Source organism: Malaya genurostris, chromosome 3 (genome assembly GCF_030247185.1).
Source record: "Malaya genurostris strain Urasoe2022 chromosome 3, Malgen_1.1, whole genome shotgun sequence".
Taxonomy (NCBI): domain Eukaryota; kingdom Metazoa; phylum Arthropoda; class Insecta; order Diptera; family Culicidae; genus Malaya; species Malaya genurostris.
In genome coordinates this window covers 283,082,228-283,109,814 of record NC_080572.1, presented here as the reverse complement: position 1 = coordinate 283,109,814, position 27,587 = coordinate 283,082,228, and the positions used below count along the sequence as shown (strand labels likewise).

At 36.3% G+C, this 27,587-nt stretch overlaps 1 protein-coding gene across 6 annotated transcripts in view; it reads right to left on the bottom strand.

Annotated features, from left to right (window-relative positions):
• The window catches only part of LOC131437435 (uncharacterized), a 225,782-nt gene that overhangs the window by 119,954 nt on the left and 78,241 nt on the right, over positions 1 to 27,587 (bottom strand). The gene's annotated exons all lie outside the window — the stretch shown is intronic.

The window sequence follows — 27,587 nt, the reverse complement described above, 5'->3', positions numbered from 1 at the left end:
GTGACAAAGTCTAGGTACATGTCCAGAAAGTGTCTTTCAAATCAACATTTGTTCGAGTTGGTGCGAAACTCGTTTTATCAGAAATTTCAAAATAAGGTCGATCATTGTGTATAGTTGCGGATGTAACTTGCGATACGAGGCCACACGACAGGCAAAGATATAAAAAATCTTACCGACCATAGCAAATGAGCCTGTAACACATGGGCTTGAAAGTGCCGGGCCCAACACATAGATGGCGCTAGTTTTATTGCAGTCACCTTTTTTTCCAGTTAACACTAACCTTGATAAGGCAGCTGTTAATATTTCGTGATATTCTATTCATTAGTTTGTGAGTTATTGTGCTATGAGTGGCGTTGCTATTGTTATTTTACGAACAATGGTTAAAAAACAATTTCGTGATTTATTTTACACTGCTTCTTGATAGGAAAAAATACCATTCAAGCTAAACAATAACTTGAAAAGTATTACGGGACTCCGCTCCATCAGAAACAACAATAAATTGTTGGTTTGTTGATATCAAACGTGATCACCGATGATGCAGAACGCAGTGGACGTTAAAATGAGGCGATAATACAAGAAAACATTAAAAAAAATCCACATAATCGTTTTGAATGATCGAAAAGTGAAGTCGCGTGAGTTAGCTGACATCGTAAAGATATTAAAAGAACGTGCTGAATTTATATTGCAAGAGCATCTAACTATGAGAAAGCTCTGTTCAAAGTGGGTGCCGCGTTTGCTCACTGTTGACCAAAAACGAGAACGTGATGATGATTCTGAGCAGTGTTTGTTTGTTTAAACGTAAAAAAACGGAATTTTTACATCGATATGTGACAATGGATGAAACATGGATTCATCACTCCAATCCGGAATCAAAACGATCGTCATCTGAGTGGACAGCAACTGGTGAACCTCGTCCAAAGTGAAACGTACAACAATCGGCTGGACAGATTATGGCCTCGGCAATTTGGGATGTGCGTGGTGTAATATTCATCGACTATCTTGAGAAAGGAAGCACCTTCAATAGTGACTATTATATAGCGTCATTGGAGCGTTTGAAGGCTGAAATTTCAAAGAAACGACCGCATGTGACAAAGAAAAAAAATTTGTTTTATCAAGACAACGCACCGTGTCACAAGTCAATCGAAACAATGGTAAAATTATATGAATTGAACTTCGAATTGCTTCCACATCCACCGTATTCGCCAGATTAGGTTCCCAGTGATTAAAGACTGTCCCAGAAAGTATGGACGCACTTTGATTTCGCTGTAAATAATTCACAAGTGTTAGATATTCAAATTTTATTCGATATACTGATAATATTAGACTACAACAACAGAATATTATTTTCAACATTTGCTACTTAGCCATTGTAGACTAGCTGGCGCACCTTCTTGCGAACGTTTCTCATTAAATTCCGTACAGACTTCTTGGCGACAAGTTTTGACCCTTTTTTCCAATCTTTTTCGAACTGTTGAATGTTGAACCCAAAATTCCTCAATTGGTCGAAGTTGTGGACAATTTGGTGGATTCATGTCTTTTGGGACGAAAGTGACATTTTTTAATATACCATTCTACCGTTGATTTCGAGTAGTGGCAAGAAGCAAGATCTGGCCAGAAGACAACAGGATCCTTGTGGCTTCGAATCATGAGTAGAATTCGTTTTTGTAAACATTCCATTATGTATATTTCGCTATTCATTGAAACAGTGGTGATGAAGGGTTTCTAAATCTTACCGCAGCTACAAATTGCTTGCCAGACCATAGCTTTCTTACCAAATTTTTCGACTTCAATCGATTTCTCGGACTTGTTTAACACTTGCAAGGATTTGTAATCGAGTTTCACGTAGGTTTCGTCGTCCATGATTATGCAGTTCAAATTTTCAGCAAGAATCGTATTGTACAGCTTTCGAACCCTCGGCCTGATGGATGCTTCTTGTTTCGGACTACGTTTTGGTTGTTTCTTCTTCTTATAGGTTCGAAGATTCAAACGTTCTTTAGCACAAAGAACATTTGACTTCGAAGCGTCCACTTTTTTGGCCACATCCCGAACTGAAACCTCATTCTTTTGCTCGAACGCCTTCAGTATACGTTTATCCAACTGAGGGTTAGCAGGACCTTTTTTTCGCCCCTTTTTCGGTTTATCCTCAAAAATGTTATCCACACCGAACTTCCTGATTGCATTTCGCACGGCTTTTTCACTTACTCCATCCATTTTTGCTATCTTTCTTATTGATAGTCCGCGTTCTGTGTACCATTTGTACACAATTTTTCGACGTTGTTCTGCTGAAAGTCCACGCATTTCGAAACAAACTAATGAAAACGAATAAACAACTGCACAAGTGGTTAGAGAAGAGTGTAAAAAACAGGACGCAGCCATTAAAATTGACAGATTCTGAACCACTTTCCGGGACAGTCTTTTCTGGCTATTCGCAGGCCTGAAAAAATGCTCTCCGGTAAGAAATTTCGCACGAATGAAGAGATTATCGCAACAACTGAGACCTATTTCAAGACAAAACATAAGTCGTTCTACAAAAGTGGTGCTGAAGTGTTTAGGAGTGTATCAAAAATAAGCTATCCAAACATTTTTCTTTCAAATTATGATAAAAAACCAAATTTTATTCAAACTAAAAATTAATCCTTTATTGTACGAGGTTAAACTGGAGCATAATGAAAACCGGATGAAATTGAAGTTATTCCTTCACGAATGTTCGAACTTTTGATCGAACGCTCTTTATCAAGTTTCGGACAAGTGTTGCATCGCATTTTTATACGTTTGAGCCCAAATTTTTTTGAGCTCCTGTATGTTCCCAGCTGCCTTACCAGTCTTCTCGAAGACCATCTTCACGATTGTCCAGTAAATTTCGATGGGTCGAAGCTGGAGGCAATTTGGTGATTTAGTGAGCCGACGCTAAATCCAGCCAAAACAGTGGAGGTGTACTATGCTTCTTATATAAAGGCAGCAATCTCTTCTGGAGACACTCAGATCGATAGATTTCTGCATTTATAGTTCCGGTAGTGTAAAAAATGGTTCACTTCAAACCACAGGAACATATTGCTTGCCATACCAGTACCTTTCGACCGAATTTCTCCCTTTAATCGACCTGTCCGCATCGCTCACATCCTCCCCAACGACGACAGTAAAGTATTGTGGACCTGGAAGGGTTTTTGAGTCCTCCTTTACATAAGTCTCATTGTCCATCAGAACGCATGCATCCGGACACTGCAAAAGACGCGAATACAATTTCCGGGTCCTTGTTGCTGCTCGCTTTTTCTGTTCTACACTTTGTTTCGAGATTGTCTGTTTCTTGCAGGTCTTCAGGTTATTTCACCTCTTGATACGCTGGATCATTCCGACACTCGAACGAAAGCTGACAGCCAAACGCACAGCATGCTGTGATCTGAGCATAAGAAACCATCACAAATACATGCGTACAAATGTATGTGGATAGCTCATTTTCGATACACTCCTAAGAGCGGCGCTGGAATAATTGCGTTGTTCTTGATGGAGATTACGTTGATGAATAAAGTGTGTGTTGGGAGAGCTTTGCTTTATTGGGTTACCATTTCGGAATAGTTACGCAGAGAAGCAAGCCTTGCAATGAATTGGACAAGCCTTGCAACTTCTAGTTCGGCCTCCGAAGGACATACAAATTTCGTTATCGTTTATCATTTTCAATCTGATTCTTCTTTGGTTATTTTCAAGCAGTTAGAATAAGCTGATGACAAGTGTTGGATAATTTTCGATATTTGAAAAGAACTGATGTCAAGATTTTTGTGTTGGGTAAACCATCCTAACGAATAAATCTAAACATTTGTGACTACTGCGGAATGGCTTTTTACCATTACAATGGCTAGGCTGCCATCGGGTTTTCCAAAACATCCTTAGCATGTTTTTCCCTGTTGTGGCAATCATTCTTGGAGAAAGGTTATGTTTTAGAGTTGGTTTAACTGTTTGTTCCAGCATGAAAAAAGGTCGGATTTTTTGTTCAACTTTCATAACCTACTGTAATAAATGGCTTATTTGTACATTCATCGAAAGGAAAGCGCTTGGGTTCAAGGCACAAAAAATTGAACAAGAAATCAATATTGGTTCAATAATACAAGCTTCCGCTAGCAAGGAACAAGTTCCTATTCATCTGAGACACAATAAGAAGCCGGAAAGCCGGAAAGTTCCTTCCTGAAATTATCTCTCAAAGCTCCGAATGAAGCAATGAAGAGAAAACAAGTCTTCCGTAGGAAAAATAAAACCAGACTCCTGGGAAAATGCAAACAAACAAATCGAGCGCAGGAGTAGGGTGGTCTACGGCTTTGGGCTTCTCGACAGATTGCGAAAGATGTCCCCATGCAGTAGCAGATGTCTTGGTTCGCAGGCAGGCAGTACTAGAAAACCGCACCGAACGGATTTTTCAGCAGAAGGTGTTGTTTACCGCCACTTGATAACAACCGGAGACCTTGATTGGATTGGATTGGAGTCTCTGTCTCTGACATGAAAGCAAAACGAAGCTCGTCAAAAATTCCATTTCATTATCGAAAGGCGCCACAATCTCTCCTGGCGTTTTAATTAGATCCGGTTTCACCCGAGTCTTCCTGTCATAATCATCTGTTTCGGTTGATAGAGTTGATCCGCACCGTGTTCCGTTCCGTTCATTTCCGATTTCCACATCAACACTGCATTGAATTATGAATCAAGTTGGATCCCTGGATGGAATTTTCTTATTTTTAAGCTGCTAATTATATACTTTGACAGAATCTCTATTGTACGCACAGTTTATCAACTAATGCGTCTACTCAATCATCGCAAACTTCACTCGAGGCCGTGTATTCGAAGCGGTTCTACAGCCATCGGTGATAAATTTACTAACCATGATTAGCTGATATTTTTGCCGGGAAAGCGCAGAACATTCCACCGATTTCCGGGGCAGTTTATGCTGACTACCGGACAGCTCGGGTTTTCTGCATTTTTTTTGTTCATTTTCAAAAGAGCAGAAGCACAAGAACGAAAAACCGAAATGATAGATGAGTGTTGGTATTAGATTTGTGAAGGAAGTGGCTCCAGAAAGAGAGGCTACGTGACGGAGGGTGGTGGTGGGTGTCAAAAAAGATCTCGCCTAGCACAAGTTGAACGCAGAACGGATGTGGCCAAGTCTGGCAGACGGTTTATTTAACCGTTATCGCGCATCATTGCCACAAAGCGGCGAAGAAGCTCCGAACTCGGAAGCGGAATGTGTGCGCGAGGGCTCGAGGCTCCGACCCAACCCGAAGGGAGACGGACGGAGGGGCGGACAGACGAAGATGATAAATGGACGTATTTTATTTATATTTCTGTTATTTATTTCGTCCCAACTACTCCCAGTTGTCACATTTGACATCATTCATGGGGCGCCTGCTATGTATTTTTTTCGCCCGCAACGCAAGGGTCTCTCAGCACTGCACGGAAGCAGACGGAAGCGGCTCGCCGGAGATGTTTGCCCCTCCGGTGACATCCGGAATGCTTACTTACTACATGCCAACCAGCTGTCCGATCTGCGCGTGGAACGCAGCAGCAACGTTTGGATTGGATAAAGATGATGAATTTAGTGATTTTTTCAATTAAGTTCCCTGCTACTGCTGCTTGTGTTTGGTTCGCGTTTTTGCTGGAAGCGGTTCCGTGGCAAATGGTGCCAGCGACTGTCGGAGTAAAGTGTTCAGCTTTCTGTCCAACTGGCAGCGGATGAAGGTAAACAGTTAGTCTTTTTCGGGGTTGTAGTTCCCATCAGCCCGGATGTATCTTCATTGAAGTAGCAATGCGCCTAATTGATGGCTTTTGGCCGGGCAAGGTTCCGATGCATAGACGATGGAGAACTGTGCCAACTGAAAAGCGAACCACGATGTTTTTTTAAATAAATGAACCAGTTTTCCGTATTTACATCGTAGTTGTCGAGTTTGAAAATGGTGTTTACTCGATTTTAAGCGTGTCACTTGAGCCAATTTGCTCTGATAGTCTATTGAAAATTGCTTCAATTAGTTTTTCACCTTATTAAGCAAATTTTCATACAAGTGTAATCTCTACTATTGGTACTTTGATGCATAGAAAAATATTCTTTTCCTGGAATAGTGAATAGAGCCCTTATTAAATATTAGTTTTCTTCTATGTATTTCATAGTTGATACGATTTATTCATTCAGTATTTTACTTGAATAAGAATTTTCACATTTGAACACATTTTCGATCTCTCTCCTCCTCCCTACTTATAATTATTTGGATTATTTTACTTGACGCAGGATGCTTGTGATCGACATACCCTGGAGATGACTAATTAAACTTTCGAAACGTTGACCGTTGGCGAAAAATTAATTTCCAGCGAAGAAACAAAATAACTGAAAAGTCAAACTCAAATGGAAAAACAGATCGGTAAGGCATCATCTCACTTGTAGGAGAATTGAATGAAATGAAAATACATTAGTATCAAATAATCGATTGTTAGGCTTTTTGCTAACTTTTATATGAGGAGGGCATCACTGTAAGGTGCACAGTGGTTCGAATCAATAAAAACGTGGACATAAATCAGTAGCTGCCAAACCGTTCTTTTAATGCATATAGTTGCTTTGAAGAAATTATTTACAAATATATACCGCGTAATTTGATCCTATCATTAATTGTTCATGGCCAACTTTGACAAAAAATGTAACCATAACTTTTTTTTCTGAAGAGATAGAAATTTTTTTCTTCTACAAAGTTTTAGAACTATTAAAAATAATTTACTTTGTCAAATAAACCAAAAGTCTAGGTCGCACCATTTCGGATATACAAAGCGTTTTTATGGCAACCCCCTTAAAATCAGTTTTTTATTCATAAATTGTTTCGAGTTATTTTGTTAAGCATACTTTGTTTGGGATAATTGTAGAATTTATAAAATCGCATATTTTTGTTGAAGATAGTGCATAGGTTTGTTCTTTCCTGGCAAAGTTATGCAACATTTTACCTTTTTTTTACCTAGGATAAAACCTTGCACCGAAGCGAAATATGCAATTTTATGCAGCTGATTTTTACAAAATTTGTAGGAAAAGATGTTCCTAATATCATAAAAAAAAATCTAAGTGGAACTCGGTGGAACTTTTTTTTAGGTCTTTTTAAAGTTAGTTTTAATTACTGAATTATGGCAACCCCCTTCAAACTAGTTTTCTAGTCATAACTTGTTTCGAGTTATTTTTTTATACATACTTTGTTTGGAATAATTGAAGAAAATATAAAATTTCATAATTTTGTAGAAGCTAATGCATAAGTTTATTCTTTTCTGGAAAATTTATGCATAATTTTACTTCTTACCTAGAAAACCTTGTGCCGAAGCGAAATATACAACTTAATGCAGCAAACTTTTATAATACTTATAGGAGAACATGTACCTTATCAAATTTATTTTCCAATGAGAATATCTTGAGTAATATTCGTGTGACTCATTTTCACTATGGCCATGCTGAAACCATGAATGGTTAAGAAACAGAGGGCGCACAGTGGTCCAAAACTGGAAAAAGACGGTCACAAGTCTGTACAGACTTTCACTGATTTTTAAGAGCTAACGTGTCTTCGAAGAAGTTTTACAAAATTATATAACGCTTCTTTTGAAAGTAGCACCTTAATTTTTGTTAAGGGGGTAGTACCGATTTCGAAAAAAAAATAATTTTGTTTTTGACGAAAAATTTTTTTTTTCTATCTCATTTCAAAGAAAAAAACAGTATTTTTGCTGAAGATATGAATAATGTAAAAAAATTATTTTTTGAGATATTAGCTTTATTTTAAAAACAGTTTTTTTGGATTTACCTACGTAGAATTTATCTCTATTACCTAAGTATCTACAAAGTTAGCATTTAAATGAGTAACTTTTCCCAATACTTTTCACAACCTAATCAATCAACTAGGTAGTTAATGTTACCTAATAAATCATTACAATTTGTCACTTAGTCGCATTGCATTCGATCAATCAGTATCAGTCACGCTATCGTCCGAGTTTTCCGTATCGCTAATTTCTTGTTCTGTTGTAAGTTCTAGCATATCAATTGCTTCCAGTGACAATTTCTTTCCAGTTTTGATAGGTTTGTAATAAATATTCGAAATCAGTGAGTCAGACGCTACTAGGAGTCTACAAAAAACATCTGTCATCGTTTTTTCACGGCTGTTTTTCATCGTGCCCAAGTTTGGATTTTTTTTATTTGTTTATTAATTTTTAACATTTTTCATTCAATAAACTATAAAGGTTGTTTTATGGAATCGCTTATTTGAAACCTAAGAAAAATCCGTACATTCATGCCTTGGACGAATTTTTGTATCTTTGTTATATTTTACAGGCTGTTGAAAAAAGGCTTTGTGTGAAATACCCCATGGATTATTACTATACATGCTATGCACGTATGCAAATATATGAAAGATATTTCTATCCTATTTTCGATTACCAGTCTGGACGCGCGTAAACACGCATAAACAAGTTTATGCTTGCACGCACAACTTAAGCAAATTGTTGCGATTTTTATTCTGTTACTTTTTACAATTGACAATATTAGAATGAATCTTAGTGGAACTAGATGCAATTTTAGGCCTTTTCAAATTTAGTTTTAATTATTGAAAATCCGAAAAATTATCAAAACTTCAACACATATTAAAAAAATGGAAAAATGTTTTCTAGACAAAATATGATAAAGTATTGCTAAAGTACAAACCTTTACGAAGAGATTTCATGTTTAAACGTGTAAATAAATTGAGTTATCGCGAAGCAACACGATTTTTAAGACGAGATGTTGATCGGGCGACGCTCACTGCAAAAGTGAGTTACAGAAATAGCAGACGCGTGGCGCCCTCTGTTTCTTAACCATTCATGGTTTCAGCATGGCCATAGTGAAAATGAGTCACACGAAGAGTACTCATTGCAAAATAAATTTGATAAGGTACATGTTCTCCTATAAATATTATTAAAGTTTGCTGCATTAAGTTGCATATTTCGCTTCGGCACAAGGTTTCCTAGGTAAAAAAGGTAAAATTATGCATAAATTTTCCAGAAAAGAATAAACTTATGCATTAGCTTCTACAAAATTATGAAATTCTATATTTTCTACAATTATTCCAAACGAAGTATGCATAAAAAAATAACACGAAACAAGTTATGACTAGAAAACTAGTTTTAAGGGGGTTGCCATAATTCAGTAATTAAAACTAACTTTGAAAAGACCTAAAAACAAGTTCCACCGAGTTCCACTTAGATTTTTTTTATGATATTCGGCACATCTTTTCCTACAAATTTTGTAAAAATCAGCTGCATAAAGTTGCATATTTCGCTTCGGTGCAAGGTTTTATCCTAGGTAAAAAAAGGTAAAATGTTGCATAACTTTGCCAGGAAAGAACAAACCTATGCACTATCTTCAACAAAAATATGCGATTTTATAAATTCTACAATTATCCCAAACAAAGTATGCATAACAAAATAACTCGAAACAATTTATGAATAAAAAACTGATTTTAAGGGGGTTGCCATAAAAACGCTTTGTATATCCGAAACGGTGCGACCTAGACTTTTGGTATATTTGACAAAGTAAATTATTTATAATAGTTGTAAAACTTTGTAGAAGAAATTCTATCTCTTCAGAAAAAAAGTTATGGTTACATTTTTTGTCAAAGTAGGCCATGAACAATTAATGATAGGATCAAATTACGCGGTATATATTTGTAAATAATTTCTTCAAAGCAACTATATGCATTAAAAGAACGGATTGGCAGCTACTGATTTTTGTAAATAATTTCTTCAAAGCAACTATATGCATTAAAAGAACGGATTGGCAGCTACTGATTTATGTCCACGTTTTTATTGATTCGAACCACTGTGCGGTGGTCCGAAACGGGAAATTAACGAGACAAAAATATTTTCGCTATTAAATATTATGTTTTTGCAACATCGCAAAAGTTGTTTTTTAATCGAACGGCGCATTTTTTAATGTAAAAAGTCATTATGGCGGTCCATGTTCGGATTGAAATATGTAATCTGATTTTCTCATTTGAATTTAAAAATTATTGCACTTTACAACAATGTTGTTGGAAATTTTATTTTAAGCAACTTTGCTAAAGAAGCCATCTTCCGAGCTATTCATTTGATCGAGTTAAATCAATGGTTCCTCAAACATCACTTTTTTAGTTCTCATTTTTTTTAGTTAATAGTTAATAGTTAATAGTTAATAGTTAATAGTTAATAGTTAATAGTTAATAGTTAATAGTTAATAGTTAATAGTTAATAGTTAATAGTTAATAGTTAATAGTTAATAGTTAATAGTTAATAGTTAATAGTTAATAGTTAATAGTTAATAGTTAATAGTTAATAGTTAATAGTTAATAGTTAATAGTTAATAGTTAATAGTTAATAGTTAATAGTTAATAGTTAATAGTTAATAGTTAATAGTTAATAGTTAATAGTTAATAGTTAATAGTTAATAGTTAATAGTTAATAGTTAATAGTTAATAGTTAATAGTTAATAGTTAATAGTTAATAGTTAATAGTTAATAGTTAATAGTTAATAGTTAATAGTTAATAGTTAATAGTTAATAGTTAATAGTTAATAGTTAATAGTTAATAGTTAATAGTTAATAGTTAATAGTTAATAGTTAATAGTTAATAGTTAATAGTTAATAGTTAATAGTTAATAGTTAATAGTTAATAGTTAATAGTTAATAGTTAATAGTTAATAGTTAATAGTTAATAGTTAATAGTTAATAGTTAATAGTTAATAGTTAATAGTTAATAGTTAATAGTTAATAGTTAATAGTTAATAGTTAATAGTTAATAGTTAATAGTTAATAGTTAATAGTTAATAGTTAATAGTTAATAGTTAATAGTTAATAGTTAATAGTTAATAGTTAATAGTTAATAGTTAATAGTTAATAGTTAATAGTTAATAGTTAATAGTTAATAGTTAATAGTTAATAGTTAATAGTTAATAGTTAATAGTTAATAGTTAATAGTTAATAGTTAATAGTTAATAGTTAATAGTTAATAGTTAATAGTTAATAGTTAATAGTTAATAGTTAATAGTTAATAGTTAATAGTTAATAGTTAATAGTTAATAGTTAATAGTTAATAGTTAATAGTTAATAGTTAATAGTTAATAGTTAATAGTTAATAGTTAATAGTTAATAGTTAATAGTTAATAGTTAATAGTTAATAGTTAATAGTTAATAGTTAATAGTTAATAGTTAATAGTTAATAGTTAATAGTTAATAGTTAATAGTTAATAGTTAATAGTTAATAGTTAATAGTTAATAGTTAATAGTTAATAGTTAATAGTTAATAGTTAATAGTTAATAGTTAATAGTTAATAGTTAATAGTTAATAGTTAATAGTTAATAGTTAATAGTTAATAGTTAATAGTTAATAGTTAATAGTTAATAGTTAATAGTTAATAGTTAATAGTTAATAGTTAATAGTTAATAGTTAATAGTTAATAGTTAATAGTTAATAGTTAATAGTTAATAGTTAATAGTTAATAGTTAATAGTTAATAGTTAATAGTTAATAGTTAATAGTTAATAGTTAATAGTTAATAGTTAATGGTTAATAGTTAATAGTTAATAGTTAATAGTTAATAGTTAATAGTTAATAGTTAATAGTTAATAGTTAATAGTTAATAGTTAATAGTTAATAGTTAATAGTTAATAGTTAATAGTTAATAGTTAATAGTTAATAGTTAATAGTTAATAGTTAATAGTTAATAGTTAATAGTTAATAGTTAATAGTTAATAGTTAATAGTTAATAGTTAATAGTTAATAGTTAATAATGATTGCGCACATTTTTGCTCAACCAAGTTTTTCCATATAAGCTACCATTCAAAAGTTATGATTGTTTTTTCATCAAAAACTAGTCAAATATCAATTTTCGACAGTTTAATTTCCGTATAAAAAAATCGAAAAAGTCATATAACTCTTAAACGCCAATATGTAGCAACTTACCACCTTCAGCAAAATGATTGTTTCAAATTAGTCCTTGTTATGAGTGTCTCATACATCATTTTTTTAATTAACATAAGCACTGGTTACTACAGCCGAAAATAGGATTTTCGATAAACAATTTAAATTGAGTTATTCCCAAAGAGACTGATTCGATTGATTTTGATCAATTTTCGCATCGTAAATACTCAAAATGAAACATGAGGCGTATACAAAATTGCTACAAAGCATGCTGCGAACGGAGTAAAGGCGGTGGTGTTAGTTTTTATTCCGTGCTAGCATGTACCGGTTTTGTCTCGTCATTTTGTATGACGGTTTAAAACTTATGACACTCATCGGAACCGGGAGTCGGATCTGGATGTAATTGCATAGTATCTTTTAAGATATTAAGAGCTTTAATTGGAATTAAGATTTGTGAAAATCGGCTTAACCGTTGCTGAGTTGCACTTCGTTCACTTATCGCGCTGTAATACCGGAACTGGGGATCGTATCTGGATCAACTTTTTGTAGTCTATTTGAAGTATTTCAAGACCTTTCATTTGTATTTTTGTTTGTGAGTTCGGTTGAGAAATTTCCGAGAAGATCAAGCGACGACTTCCCGCAGGGGAAATTCATCTGGATCAGAATACTGAATCTGAACCTGGATTCTTGAAAGAGATTCTTCATCCGAATATGGATTCTGAACTTGAAGCAGAATTCAGTACTTATATTCGGAACATGGATCTGAATTCTAGGCCTGAAGTTAGATTGTGAATCTGAACTCCTGGCAGAGTTCTTAACCTAGATTCTGGACGCGCCAGATTTCTGTTTTCTGAACTTCTGGCCGTGTTTCTGAAACTAAACTTTGAACCTATTTCTCTCCTAAACCGTGAGCCTGAATTGGATTCTGAATCTGAGTTCTTTAGGATTCCACAATTCTAAACATAAATCTAAATTATTGATAGAGATTTTAAAGCTAGACCAGGATTCTGCACCAGAACCCTGGAGTATCCGACAAGGTTTCTGGATCTGAATACTAAAACTTGACATGGTTTTTGAACAAGAATTCTGACAGGGATTCTGAACCTGAGGCAGAACTCTAAATCTGGAGGCTGGATTCTGGAGCTGGATTTAGGTATCCAGGCAAGATTTTTTCTCGAAAAATTTGACAGAGATACTGGGAATGCACCAGAAACGTGAACCCGGAACTTGATCCTGGTTTTGGATTCTAAACCTGAAACTGGATTCAGAAACATAACTCTGGACTTGGATTCTGCGCTAAAATTTTGAAGCGTGATTAAGGGGTTCTGGAATTGCATTCTGACCTTGGATCATAATTATGTATTCTGAAACTGATACAGAATTCTTTATTTGGATTCCGAATCTGGACCTGGATCCTGTACATGAATTCTAAGCCAAGATCTGAATTTCAGACCAGGATTCCGCACTAGAATTGGAACTCAGAACCTGGACCTGAATGGAGTAACCTGACCTAACCTCTGAACATGAACTTGTGATCTGAGTGCAGTAGCTGAATTCTGAAATCGGCACTTCGATTCTGGACCGGAATTCTTAGTCTGGATCTGAATTCTGAAATTGGACCAAAATTATTGACAGAAATTTTTTACCTGAACCTGAATTCAGTATCTGATTCTGGAATTTAATTTTCAACCTGGACGTGGACTTTGGTTCTCGGTCAGAACTCTGACCCCGGATCAGTTCCTGACAGAGTTTTTAAACCTGAAACTGGATCCTGAACCTTGACTCTTCATTTGATTTCTGGACCTAGTTTCAGAACATTGACCTGTCTTCTTGAGCGAAAATCGAGATCCGAATTTTAGGTCTGCTTTTTGGATCTGGGGTATAGAACTGAACTCCTGAAAGGAATATATAGGTTTTCATGTGTTTTGGACATAAAATCTGATCCCAGGCCTATACTCTGGGTCTGAATTCCTGACAGAAATTATAGATCTGTACCTAAACTCTGAACCAAGAAGCAGGATTCTGGGTCTGAATTCCGAACATTTTTTTCTGTTTTGTGGTATGAATTCGATTTGGAATATAGACATGATATGAATTTCTGATGCAACATTGAAACTATTTACACTCATTATTAACACATGGATCAATAAGTCCCGAGACTAACAATGGAAACAACATTTTTTTTTGCAAATTTTTTTTTTATTCATCAACATAATCACCTTTTAGGATGATACAATGGTTCGAACGTTTTTGCAATTTTTCAAAATACCATGTTTATCAAAAAATTTATCTTTCGCTTCAAAATAAGCTTCAGTTTCAGGGATGACCTCCTCATTTGAGCAAAACCTTTTTCCCTGGAGCATTTTTTTAAGATCAGCAAAGAGCCAGTAGTCACTGGGGGCTAAATCTGGCGAGTATGGGGGTGGGGAAGCAGATAAAAGCCCAATTCGTTCAATTTCGCCATTGTTTTCATCGACTTGTGGCCGGGCTGTTTTTATTCCATCGAAAGCAATCGCGGCACCCACTTGGAAAAAACCATTTTCATGCTCAATTTTTCATGAAGGATAGTAAATATACTTCCATATGATATCTGTGTCATCTCAGCAATCTCACGGAGCTTCACTTTACGATCTTGCATTATAATTTTTGTCACTTCACTCACATTTTCCGGTGTAACGGCTTCCACAGGTCTACCCGAGCGTTCCGCGTCATTTGTGTCGGTACGACCACGTTTAAATTCGGCGAACCACCGACAAATCGTTGCTTTTGATGGACAAGAGTACGGATAACATTTTTCAATCCATTGTTTCGCTTGCACGGTTTTTTTTACCCAATAAAAAACAATGTTTAATCAAAACACGAAACTCGGTTTTTTCCATTTTTTTAAACAAACTACAAAACGACTTTACTCCAACCTCGATAACTCAGCTGTTTCTGGTCGGATCGACTTAAAATTTTGACCCGTTTCAAGCAAAGGTTAGTACTCTAGAAAGACGTGGTTACTGGTTTACTACGAGCGCCATCTCTGCTTTAGTCTCGGGACTTATTGATCCATGTATTATTTGACCAAATTTTGGTCGTAAAAGCACTTAAATTTTCATTTTCTCACTTTCGTTTTCTTTTTCATAAATCTCACAAGAAATAAATGATGCACTAATCATATCATTTTTGCAACTGATAGATTGGACTGGAATTGTTTTCCGCAGTGATATATCTATATCACCTGTCTATATAAATTTGTCATTAAAACATTTTACTCAGGGCCTTCCTCAGAAAGATTTTTTACGTATCATTACCCACCTGTTAACTACTTTGAGTTTACTATCCACTGAATATGGCCACTAGTGGGCTGTAGGGACCAGTTTGGGAATCACTGTGCTACATAGAATCGTCGATTCAATATAAATCGCTTAGCAGACGTAAAGCTAATGCTATTCGCAAATCGCACTGATGAGTCGAAGATGAAATGTAGAAACAAATGAAAATGAATATGTGCACATTGCATAAATTTAGGGGTTATTTTCAACCTCTCAAATTACTACAATCTGTACGGTCAGCGAGCCGGAAGTTGTTCCTTTCGAGACGTCAGTTCAGAAATTGCACCTCGGTGCAATAGCAAATAGTGTTAACTATACGTCTGATTATCTGATATTGAGTCCTGTTAGCAGATCAATATAAACTGCTAACGCACTGATGAGCCGAAGACGAAACGTAAAAACAAATCAATTTGATTTTAGTTTCAGCGATGGTAATCGTCTCGAGTTAAGGAACACTTAAAGAAATTAGTTTACGCGGATGTTTCTTAAAAGAAATAGCCTTTTTCTTAATTCATGTATCCATTTTCGTGTTCCGGAAAAAGATACCTTGATAACATCTAAATTTAATATCTCCGATGCAATACGATGGTTTGGTGTAACGTAATAAACGACAACGCTTTCAGGTTTTAGTACTTGAACAATTTTGCTAGAAAAAAGAACATTGCCCTGGCACATCCGGTGGAGAATATTCTTGGTAGTGTCTCATAAAAAAGTCTTGGAAAACAAAAAAAAAACAATTGTAATTCAAAAGCAAACGATATAGATAAAATTGCAGCCGTCTTGATAGTGTGATGGTGTTAACTGCAAATGCACAATGCAGCGCCAGTTGCAGTCAATTTGCCAATGGCAGTACGGCAGTAGTAGCTTTCCGAGGTTTCCAACCACTCGTCGTCAGACAGCTTGCTCCACAAAATGTACGGCACATAAATATAAACGGAGGGAGCACCCAATAAAATAGCACCGTCCGGGGGAAAACCGGGTTTTGCCATCAGAACGAAAAACTGGTAGCCCAATTCAGCACTGGAAGTAGTAGCAGTAGTAGTCAGTGGCAACAGCGGAAAAGGGTGAAATGTAAATAAGGAAATGGAGCGAAATTGAGCTGTTGTTATTAGTACGATCACCGCCAGTGGAATCAAGGAAGTGAAACGGCACTAACGAAAAAAAAAAATCTACTGGAACGAAACGAAAGCCCAAGATCTGTCGGTTTCGATAACAATAAAGAGAAAATTTGTTTCTGTTTTTCGTCTTCGTTTACACTACGGACACGATGATGGTGGCGAAACCTTTCGAGAAAGGTGAAAATTGCCCTGACTTTCATGGCCCCGACTTGGCCAGGCACCAGCAGCAGCAGAAGCAAGAAGAAGGTGTTCGTTCGTGCAGAAGATGGTCAAGCGGAAAATCTGATTTCGATTAAACGTTCCATTTCCAGTTCAAGTGAAACGGTATCAAAATGCATTCATTCTGGGGCTAGATTCGTCCTTCAAACGTTTTTCAACATCCGCGATTCAGCACCGATAGAATCAATTAAAGATTCAATTTATTTGCATTTAGTATGCAAATCAAAAATCTAATTAGTACTACCGGGTTCTATCGGATTGAGTTTGACTTTGCATATTTGAGTTCACGATACGATTTGCATTCATACGAATTTCAACTTTTTTTTCTTCTTTCCTTGACACCTGGTTTGTATCGCGCATGATCATTTCATGCGGCATATAAACAAGCGCATTGAATTAGCTAATAAATGTACCATCACCGTTTTATCCGGCTCTATCATCTCAGTCGAATTGTGCTGCGAGCGAGGGTTTTCCCTTCCGAGGGAAGCAGAAAGGCAAAACCACGGAACGGGTGAGTCATACGACGACCTACTCAGCAAACGCCACACATAATTCCGCGCGATAATGGTTTGGCAATAACAGTAGTAATAACTGGGAAAGCGCTAAAATAACGAAATCAAAACAGAAATAGGTATGTACGTAAGCCGATGGATCGATTGTCGTGCTTTTACCTGATTGTAGAAGTATGTGCAGCCCCCAAAGGAAGTCACTGGTATGCAATGCAAGATGCTTCAGGTCGTAATTCGGAAATCGACAGCCGGCCAATGTTGGTTAATAGACACTTCGAAGTACCATTTTGTATCGATACGAGCAAACTTACGAAAGTACAAGATTATTAAGAGGGCAGCAACTACATATACATATAGAGAATGGTGACGGTGGTGGCCCCACTGCAGATCACAACTAAATTCCGTGCATGCCCAGTGTAACGATGGTTCTATTCAAAACAGCCCCCGCACCGCTGCTTTCGTATTCAGGCTGCAAAACGGCAATTCTCGTGGAGAAGTTTGCCCTGGGCTCCACTTGCCAGGCTAACTACTTCTTCGCTTTCGGAGGAGGATTGTCGGTGAACCCGCCGAAGAATAGCGCTTAGTGAAACAGTGGCATCGATGAAACGAACCGAAGTGCCTCCTGCTCCTTCGCTGCTCGGTGTGTTCTGTGTTTATGAATGGATAAAATCAGCGATAATGAATTTATGCAATTTGTATGCAGAGAACGTGTGAATCACTGTGTGCCAAACGGTCCGAAAAAAAGTACCCGGGAACATGGGATCCTGGCACGAAGGATCCGGAGATCGGTGAGGCACCAGGAATGCACTGCAGATGAATATGCCTCTGCTTTGGCGATAGAGTCGTTTGTTTTTCTAGGTGTTTCGTTCCGTGCTCATGTAGCTTCCGGAAGGGAATTCGGTACCGGGTTTTATCGCTCTGTACCGAAAAAAAAAACAACAACGAGTGGGTGTAGGAAATAATTGGAACATACTCCGACGGTAACAGAGCGGTTTCGTAGACAAGTTGTCGGATGCACTGAATGGTGAAGATTGCTGCTAGCAAAGATGACTGCGTGATTGAAATATTTTATCTTTCTTCTGCGTCATAGCTACTCTGAATATTTCCAGACTAAGTTTGATCACAAAGTTATATTCAGTTTCATTAGTTTATAAGACTTACACTATGTGTATTTCTATTACACTCTTTGGATCAGATTTTTTTGCAACCCAGCAAATTGATTGTGATACAAGAACTTGAAATGTTATTTAAGGAACAAATTCGTCTGGGTCTGAAATAAGTGATTCATCTGACCAAAACTAATAATGTTCTGTACATTCAATTCTATGAGCTCGATGATGATAACAACAATGTGCACTTTGCAGAAAACGATAACAGAATGCTCAACATACCATGTTCTATTCTTCTTCGCAAGCGAAGATATTATTCGAAGAACCATGTCGCACTAGCTCTAGATTCGTTCCATCGATAAGGAAGCGTGACAGGTTTTTTTTGTATTTATTTCGTTACTAGCTGACCCGTCGAACTTCGTCTCGACCAAAAAATATTTTTTCGAATTTCTGGTTTTGGATAGCAGAATTGTCAACCTATGACTATGTGGTTAACGTTTTTCTCTATTATTGTTCGAATTAATTAACATTCTATCAAACGAATTCGACACACATTCGCTTTAACCCAAAAATGTGAAAATGTGGAAAACTTGTGTTAGGTAAAAATAGAGAAAATTATCAGCCTCGCCGACTCTCATCCTTTGATTCAATGCACTGACCGGAGATCCCTCTCTAATGGCCTTCAACATAATGGATATAAAGTGTCACGTTTTCCGTTCCAGATGTGACTCTTACTTCAGGTAATCGATAAAAAAAGCTCACTAACCATAATGTTGTATTGATAAACTTAGCACAATGTTGAAGAATTTCTAGAGTTGTTCATTCGGTAGAGATTTGTATTGTACAATTTGTATTTAGCCCAAGTAACCAAAAGTTCGTAAAAAAGATTTGTCTTAAACAGCATACAAAGCGTTCTGAACAGTCCGTTTTTAAGGAATTACTCACACTTGAATGCTCACCCGACGCAACATAACAAACTTTGAAGCAATTCCTTGTACAGCTTTTAAGCAGCGAGAAAGTTTTCTCAGAACTTATTCTGTATGTTCAAGTTGCTAAAATGTGCCACGCGTACTTTAGAGCATTAAAGTAGATATTTTTCATGTACTGTGGAACTTTTTTCGCGGAGAATCGACGCTTTAATTTTAATTTGATATTGATCCTACCAGTTTGAACATTCTTCACAGTCTCAATCCATTACGGTAATCATCTTGAACTATCAACTAATCATTGATATCTAATTGCCACTTATTGTGTGCGCTTAGTCTAATCTAAATCATTAGAAAGCAAATTGCAAGGAAAATCGCTCAGTTTGACCTTAGTGCTTCTACAGCACAATCTTTTCATTGATTCATTCAGAATTTTTCTGAAATGTTAAACTCGAGCCCGCGAAGACTAATACTATTTATCTTACTCCATTGAACACAATTCATCAACTTGTAAATTATATCAGAAGTTTTACTCCTGCCTACAGCGGTTTTCTAGAACAGTCATTCCGTCATTGAGTCATATGATAAACAATAATTTTGATACCCAATTAAGCACGTGGCTCGAAATGACGAATAACTCGTAGCGCGCCAAACGATTTTTTCAACGATCTAGTATTCTTTTCTTCGACGGTCAAACACTTATGCAACTTGTTGCGCGCCAAACATCAATCGTAGATCTAGCAATCATTGGTGACTTTTTCAATGGAAAATTCCATTGCCCATACAAAACAATTTTTTGGATTTTCACATATTTCCGGCAAATTTTCCTAATTTTTTTAATGTACGAACCCGGTGGGGGTAAAAACTGTTCAAACAAAAAAAGAATCATGCAAATCCGTCCATCCGTTCTTACGTGATGCGATTACAAAGAATGATCTCTGCATGTTTATATATATATATATATATATATATATATATATATATATATATATATATATATATATATATATATATATATATATATAGATTCTGAATAGCGTAAGTTTATCATGTATGCGCTTCAAGATGGCTATACCATCTTGTGTAACTTTCGGTCCAGAAACAAAGCTCCCATGTACATCGGTGGTACAACATTCAAACAGTTATTACTCTGAAATGGCTTATTTTTTGCAGCGTGTTTTGCGGTGACATGTTTGTTTACATGTCAATAACAGCTGCGCAATCGACTGGTTTCGGTACGGTTTATCGTTTCAATGATGAGTCGAATTGATCCGGAAACGCGAAAGAAAATTCTGCACACTTGGTGCTTAGAAAGTGGTGTCACGTACAACGAAATTGCAAAACGGGAGAAAGTGCACCACTTCAGTGTCAAAAATATTATCGAGAAGTTCGGTAAGACCCTTTCCATTAAGGATTTGTCCCGATCCGCTAGGAAAACGGACTTAAAAGTGGTTGAGTACATCAGGAAAAACCCATCGGCGTCGACGCGGGATTTGGCCAAGCAGTTCAACACCAGCATCGGGATGATTCAACGGATCAAAGTTCGGAACTCCCTGAAAACGTACAAGAAACAGAAGGTGCCGAAAAAGTCCCTGGTACAGCAAGTTCAGGCCAAAACAAGAGCGCGAAAACTGTATAACCGGATTCTACAGAATAAAGACGGATGCATCCTGATCGACGACGAAACCTACGCCAAGGAAGACTCTCGAGCGCTGTCCGGACCGCAATATTATACGAAATCGGTGTACCAGGACCTGGACGACGCTGACACCACGGTGGCGATGGAAAAGTTTGGGCAGAAGGTGTTGGTCTGGCAAGCAATTTGTACCTCTGGTTTTCGTCGATTTTCTTCACGAAGGGCACAATTAACGCCAAGGTATACGAGGAAGAATGTTTGAAGAAGAGAATGCTGCCACTGTACTCTTCTGGCCGGATTTGGCTTCAGCCCACTGTGTCTGTTAATAATAGGTTGGTAATATTAAATGGTTCGAATTTCACGCACTTCCTTAAAATTCAACTCGAAAACTGTTAACTGTATGAATCAGTTTCTAAAAATACGGTTCAGGTATCAATCAAGCACTCATCATAACTCATTTTTTCATTCTTATTTAATTAAATCTTGTTAGGGATTACCTTTTAAAAATGAAAAAAAAAATCCAGCAGAAACAATTTCCAGACATTCGCGAAAATTTAAGCTTTTGGTGAAAAATAATCATTTAAACACTGCAGTATGATTTCCCAGCTCAAAACCAATACATTTTCTCATAAAGGCCGAATAATTACTATTGATAGAAAGATTCTACTCCAATGGACGAGATAAATTCAGCCTTTTAGTTCAGATTTTGAAAAGTAATCGTAGAGCAGTTCTCATCGCGATGAATAATATTTTGATTGCTTCTTACAAATATATAATAATCATGAATTTGAGACTTATTAACATCGCGATTAGTAGAGAAGCATGGCAAGTGTCTAGAATAAATTTAAAAAACTCATTTAAATGACACTCATTTGTACCCTAAGGCAAATGTGCTTTACTTGTGTTCAAAAATTCCAGCTGATCTTAACCGAGTAGGGGAGACCGGGGCTGATTGGCCGAGTTTTGCTTTAGAAATTTCTTTTCTCACTTTGGTTAGACTTTTTTTGTTTCGTTCGAGACGTCAGTTTAGACGTTACACTTCTTGTGTAATAAAAAAGTGTCTTGCAAATAGCATCAACTTTACGTCTGCTCATCGGATTATGTTGATCCGGGGGTTTGCGTCAGCATAATCTGCTGACGCACTGATGAGTCGAAGACGAAACGTAAACTTAAGTTAGACTTTTATGTAAATGGTTTGTGCTGTTTTGAGGATACAACTTTTGAACATATATACAAGGTCCGCCATGTAACTTTTTTTTTTAAACATGCAATAAAAAACAAACGGTTCATCCGATTTCAAAATTTATTTTTGCATATTAAAGTACAATCCTTCCGGTTAATTGTGGAATATAATTTCATTCAAATGGCTGCCTCGGCTGGCCTTGCAGTACGCCATACGGTCGGTCCAGTTTTTTAGTACATTTTAGATTGTATGCAGCTTTATCTCAGCTATGGCTGCACGAATGTTGTCCTTCAAGGCTTGAATTGTCTCTCGCTTGTCCACATAACACTCATCTTTGACAGCCCCCCAAAAATAATAGTCTAACGGCGTCAAATCACAGTTCCGAGGCGGCCAAACGACATCCGAATTTTGACTGATAATTCGATCTTCGAAGACTGTGCGCAGAAGATCGATCGTAGCGTTGGCTGTGTGGCACGGAGCGCCGTCTTGTTGGAACCAAAATTGTGTCCAAGTCTTCCTCTTCAAGTAACGGGAAGAACCAACCGGCGCGGTAGCGCTCGCCATTGACCGTGGTGGCGGCTCCTGCCTCATTTTCGAAGAAAAATGGCCCAATGATGCCGCCGGACCAAAATCGGCACCAAACCGTCACTCTCTGAGGATGCATCGGCTTCTCTATGATAACGTGCGGGTTTTCCGTCCCCCAGATGCGATAAGTTTGCTCATTAACATACCCGCCGAGATGAAAATGTGCCTCATCCGAGGAGATGATTTTTTGGCAAAAACCGGCGTCTTCTTCAAGCTGATCGCAAGCCCAGTTGGCACTATTTTCACGCGTTCCTCAAGCGTATACACAACCATTTTCGTTCAGCGGAAGGATAAAACTAAGTTTCTGTAAAATCAGAAGTGACATTTAGGTTACCAATGTCGAAATGACCGCTAGTTCAAAAAAAAAAGTTAGATGGCGGACCCTGTATATGGTATATGGTTTTTTTTTGCCTTTCGCTATAGAAAGGTATTAGAATTGCTGGAAAAACCGAGTTTTGTACGGAGCCTCGTGTGTATGTGTGTGCACTAGGTACTATTAGACCATTGATCAAGTTAGTAGACCAAATGGCAGTGACTTTTGGTTCAGGAGATATAATGGTATAAGTGACGTAACCGACAAAACACGTTGTTTTTTACCGCTCTAATGTATATAAGGGTGCCAATCTTTTGGGATCACCTCTAATTTCGTAAAGCGATATTGTTCAGAAGTTTGAGCATCTCGAAAAAAAGTCCTCATGCAAAATTTGAGCTAAATCGGACATGGGTAAGGGGATAAAGTTTGAAAATTTTCGATCTTGAAAAAGCACCACAGGGGAGAGTACATGAAATTTCCGAAATCGAAAATTTTTGTTGATGCCAAAAATCTTAAAATTGCATTAAACGTCGAGATTTAGTGTTATCTAAAAAGTCCCAAAAAGTCGATATTTTCAAAAAAAAAAATTTTTTTTCGAGATGACACTAAATCTCGACGTTTCATGAAATACTAAGACTTTTGGCATCAAAAATTTTTTTTTCGATTTCGAAAATTTCCTGTAATCCCCCTATGGTGCACCTATTTTCACTTTTTGAAATTTCCGCGTTCACAAAATATTTTCCGCGTTCACAAAATAGAGCCTTTTTTCAACAACTTATATTGAAAAATCTAATAAAGATACAAAAATTTGTCCAAGACATGAAACGTGCGTCTTTCTCTTTTCATTCCAAAAAATAACATTTTTGTTAATTTAATAAAACAAGTTAGAAGCTCAAAAACAAATAAAACTAATTAAAACTTGGGCCTATTTTTTTCTTTTTTCAGTTGAAAAAATAGCCTTAGGGGTTTTGGCTCAATTCTGGCAAAATTTTAGAGTGGAAAGTTTAATACTTTCGGAGCAGTGAATTTTTCAACCAACGTCCCAGATTTCCATTCCTTAATATTCCGACTTCTAGGCCTCAAACAACCGTCGGAACGGTATTTTCAAATTTCTGTATTTGAATCTGTGATTTGTTTTGGTTTTGACACTAGTAAATTTCATCATTATTATTACCTTCAAAATAGGCACCTTTTCAACCAAAACCGGCAGTCCAGTGGTCAATCAAATTTTCCATACATTTGCCATAGGCCTCGGCCGGGATGGCTTTCAGTTCCTTCAGCGAATTACTTTTAAATAGGAAAAAGTCACAGGGGGCCAAATCTGGCGAATACGGTGGCTGAGCGATGACTTTCGTTTCGTGTTTGGCTAAAAATGCTGTTGTTATCTGGTCACCTTATTGCCAAAACGATATCCAATACATTGAAGCGATCCAACGCAAATTTGTCCGATACGCTCTCCGTCGTCTTCCGTGGAGATATCCCTTAAACGTACCGAGTTACCATGACCGCTGCAAACTGATTAGTCTAGATTTATTATCTATCTATCGCAATGTTTGTAAGGCTACTTTTGCGGCAGATCTACTTCAGTCACGAATCGCTTGCTTCAAGCTATAATTGTTGAAGATGTTGGATTTGACTCTCTAACTGTTTTTATATTAGAACGGTTTACATATTCTAGGCTCCTCAGTTTTAAAGCGTTTTTTAGCAGGGAAATTTAAAAAGAAATCTTTTGATTGCAGTTGATAGCTTGTACTTTTTTTTATATAATATGAAAAAAACTGTTATTTTTCTACATTATTTAAATTAGAACTTCGTGCAAGCATTTCACATCTACCTTAGTAATACACTATAACAAATATTTATTATTTCACATTTGCTGTACGAAAAGCAAATTTTTTTTTTACCATAAATACGTTCATTTCATAGGCAATATATATAAGTTTTTCTTTGCCGTGGCATCCACAAAACATAGTACTTTAAACTTAATACATTTCTAATATCATATTAGTATGTTGGTATTCATTAGTTAATCTAAACACTGTTTTTCTCAAGCGAGTTGCTTTTATAAATTACATTAAATAAAATACATTTATTTTGTACACGATCTTATAACTATTTAGGTTTGTTTGTATCAGTTCATCACTTTTATTTAATATAAGATAGTTGGCTACTGGTTGAACTCATGGAAGAGAAAACAGTCTAACATAAAATAAAATTTAAATTGGAACTCCAATAGACTTAATGAAATGATAAAGAAGTTTCATGTAAGGAAGGTCACGCCAAGCAAGAATGTCTCGAACTGGGGCATTGGATAGTCTACCATGAATACGCAAAAAAATTATGAGTTGAGATCTGACATCACGATACTCCACGCATGTCAAAACGACATGATCAATATCGCGTTAACCTTCGCCCCAAGCACAATGATTAGTCTCGGAGAGCCCAATTCGAAGGAGATGTGCGTCTAACGTGTAGTGATTGGACATGAGTCTGTACATCACACGAGTGAAATCTCTACTCACATCCAGTCCCCTGAACCATGCCTTTGTCGATATTTTCGGAATAATTGAGTGCATCCACCGTCCCAGATCATCTCTATTCCAAGAAGCTTGCCAGCTGGCAAGTGTTCTTTGGCTAGTCGTGCTATAAAATTCGTTGAAAGCAATCGGTCGCTCATAAATTTCACCCTCAATAGCACCACGTTTGGCTAAAATATCGGCTCTTTCATTGCCTGGAATGGAGCAATGAGCCGGGACCCAGACTATAGTGATTAGATAATTATTGTTCAATATGACGTTCAGGCACTGTTTTATTTTGCCCAGGAAAAACGGTTCAGTCTTGCCAGTCATGTTTGAGCGAATGGCTTCAATTGCACTCAGACTATCTGTGAAGAGGAAATAATGGTTTGGAGATAATGTGACGATTACACTCAAACTATAATGAACTGCTGCTAACTCTGCTATATAAACAGATGCAGGTTCTTGAAGCCGAAACATTATTGTTGAATATACCAGTAGCCTCTTCAATTCGTGATCCGTCCGTGTAAAATATTTTCTCAGAGTCAATATGCCTGAACTTACTTGTAAATATTTTTGAGATTTCTATCGAGCGTAGGTGTTCCGGAATTCCACGCACTTCGCGCTGCATGGATGTGTCGAAAATATTAAAGTTGAGTCAGGGACATTTAGGAGGTTATCACGGATAGGAATATATCTTGAAGAGTCGATTTCCAGGGAATTCAGTACCTCACATCTTATTAGCAGTCGCGATTAGAGATGGTCGGGTATCGGGTATTTTACCCGAAACCCGACCCGTACCCGTACCCGACGGGTTTTTGGTCGGGTACGGGTAAAAAATTTTATTTTCAATCGGGTACGGGTCGGGTACGGGTAAAAAAAAATTACTGCTTACTCGGGTACGGGTCGGGTCGGGTAAAAAAATTTACTACTCACTCGGGTACGGGTCGGGTACGGGTAAATTTTTTTTTCTGATCGATTACCCGACCATTTGTACTTCACATAAATATGTTTACACGTTGACGAGATTTTTTTATTGCAAAACAGTTGTTCCGAAAAATAAACAATTTGATTCAAGGGGTTTTGACATTCGCGCCTAGAACCAGACCTAAAAACTGGCATCTTTTTCCAGAAAAAAACATTTCTTTTCTTCATTTAAAAAAAAAACGATCAATCATAGTTACGCGAAAAGTTATGTGACTATTTTCCACCCTACTTTTTTATAACATATTTAATAAGACACACTGCCTTAGCTCTAAGATGTTGTGGTCAGACCATACTTTTCACGTAGGTTTTAATGAACTGCCATTTTAAAGCTGTTTAATGCACAATCCAGTAAAAATTACTTGATTAATATATAAAATGTAGTGTAGTACTCATATCACATTCAGATACCAGAAAACTGTTATTTTAAATATTCGTTGGAGATTTTCAAAATTTACATATAAATCATTAGGATTCTAACCATAAAAACATGAACATTCATTTCAGAAAATCTGCATAGAAGTTCTTCTTATTCTTCACTTCTGGGTGGTGTCACCTCACTTGAAATGACACCGATTGATGGCACAGCAAGTTGAGCTATATTGCCAGTTCGATGTCAACATTTCATAAGGGCACATAAACCAATGATCTCCTTAATTTTCACGTGTACCTACAAAGTATTCGTGTAGAATGAAAGATAATATCTCCATGTTTCCAACATTACCAAATATGTAACGAACGTTTTTGTATAATAACGCAGATATAGTCGAAAGAGAAAGTAAACAAAGAAAATCTGTCAATTGTTTTTAGGCCCTTTTGAAATGTTGACGTCGAGTTAATTTACGTTTCTTTTCACTGAAAATCTCGATGCGTGACAGTCGCAAAAGTACGGGTGAAAATCTTTTCACGCGAAATGCTCAAATTTTCACCGTGTTCACTCGTTTCGTTGAGGGTTCCAAGGGAGGTGGAACAGATGTTCAATGGCTGTTAAAAACCACCAGCTCCCGTTAACATCGTTGGTGTGGGTTTGTGAGGCTTACAAAACGGGCATATTTGACAGAATAATTTAAATCAAAATCATAATTCATTTTGCTTTGTAGTAAAAAAAATGTAACCAAAAAAAAATTTCTCACAAATGTTCAAACTACTTACACTTGAAGGACTCACAGTTCAACATTTTCAAAATTGAATTTTTTACACCGGGAATACACGTGAATTATTTGATGTTTGGTCAATTCACGTAAACGAACCGATGAT